The following is a 1,736-nucleotide window of genomic DNA, read 5'->3' on the forward strand; positions in this document are numbered from 1 at the left end:
AGAAGACTGGACTGTGTTTTGGAGATTGGATTGGACTTGGACTGGAGGCATCAGACCTTCACCCACAGAGTTAAGTGGAGTTTTGGGGAGGGAAAGCCTCTGGACAAGAGGACTTGCAGGGCGTGTCTGTGTTTGTAGCAATAAATTCTTGTTAATTGCTATAGATAAGAAGTTCTGTGTTTATTCCTTTGCACACCACAGCTGTGCTTCTGGGGAAAAAGGGTGTTAATTAGCCAAAAAGTGGGCATTAGAAGGGAGCTGAGATATTTAGCAGAACACCTCCTCAAACCTGGAGCTGGCCCTACTTAGTATTTGATACTTGTGACATCTGCCAGGACTGACCATGTTAGCTTAATTGAGTACTTTCAGGCTTACACACACACACACACACACACACACACACACACACACACACCCTTCCCAAAGCTGCCCCATATTGAGAATTTCAGCTCTAGAATGCTCAATAGGTTTGTTCCCCTAGATCAGTGGTCCTCAAACTTTTTATCCCAGGACCCATGTTTTAGAATGACAATCTGTCCAGTACCCACCGGAAGTGATGTCATTAACCTGGAAGTGATGTCATGGCCAGAAGTGACATTGTCAAGCAGGAAAAATCCAGGAGTAAGCCCCATTGACTATCATTGTTAAAAGCATATACATTGTAGCCTGTGAAAAGTACAGATCTCCCCAAATACATACAATGTTGGCATCAAGTCTAATATACTAAAAATAGAATATTGAAATGAATGGGGACCCACCTGAAATTGGACTGTGGCCCACCTAGTGGCTCCTGAGCCACAGTTTGAGAAACAACGCCCTAGATGTTTGATTGCTTTATTTATATTCAATCTGCTTCTGGCCAAGCACACAGAAGTGCACATAAGTGCACATGTGCCCGGAGCTAATAATTGCACATGTTCATTGTAAGCTAACTTAGCAAAAGCTACAGTAGCTACCATAATCATGTTCCTGGAGACAGGCATTTGCTTAAACATTTAACACTAACAGGAACAGGGTCTTTGTCACTGTAAAAGATTCATACCTACGTACTTCGAGCCGACGATCCCAATCAAAAATCCCTCCTGCTTTATTTCTAGAATTTGGAGACCAAAATCATCTATTTGTCATGCCATCCATCTTCCTCGCTACTGTGCAATCATTCTGTGTTGTGCAGCCTCAACTTAACTAAACATTCCAAGCAGTGAGACCCCCCCCCCACTCCTTGGAAGATTACTCTGCAGGCCAACAGTCATTTTAGTAATTCACAATACAGCCAGTGTATAACCCCCTCACTGTGTGGAACTGCAACCCTCCGAGCAGTGTTGCTTTGCTTTTGTCTCCCATGTCCTCCCCATATGCTCCTTGTCAATCAGTTTATCATGTTGGGTCTTGGGAGTGGGCAGGGAAATTGACTTTTGTTACCTTTCGGCCTCTGGAGTATCAATGCTTCCCTTAATGTTAGAACTCAAACAATGAATAATGTTTACTCCTTTCTCAAAGTGCAATTACACCTTACACCGTGATAGAGCTATCAGTTATAACCGAGTGCGGTATATTGATGTAGTCACTATAAACTCACACATCCAACATGACCCAGGTGACACCCAGAAAGTCCCGAGGTTTGCTTTGAATGCTTTTACCACCCTGTTTAGGTGTATGACTCACAAAATGCAGTAAAGATATGAGAGGTGGATTCAGTTAGGCGCAATCTAATTTCAGACAACATTCAGATAAAA

This window comes from Tiliqua scincoides, chromosome 1 (assembly GCF_035046505.1).
Source record: "Tiliqua scincoides isolate rTilSci1 chromosome 1, rTilSci1.hap2, whole genome shotgun sequence".
Classification (NCBI taxonomy): Eukaryota; Metazoa; Chordata; class Lepidosauria; order Squamata; family Scincidae; genus Tiliqua; species Tiliqua scincoides.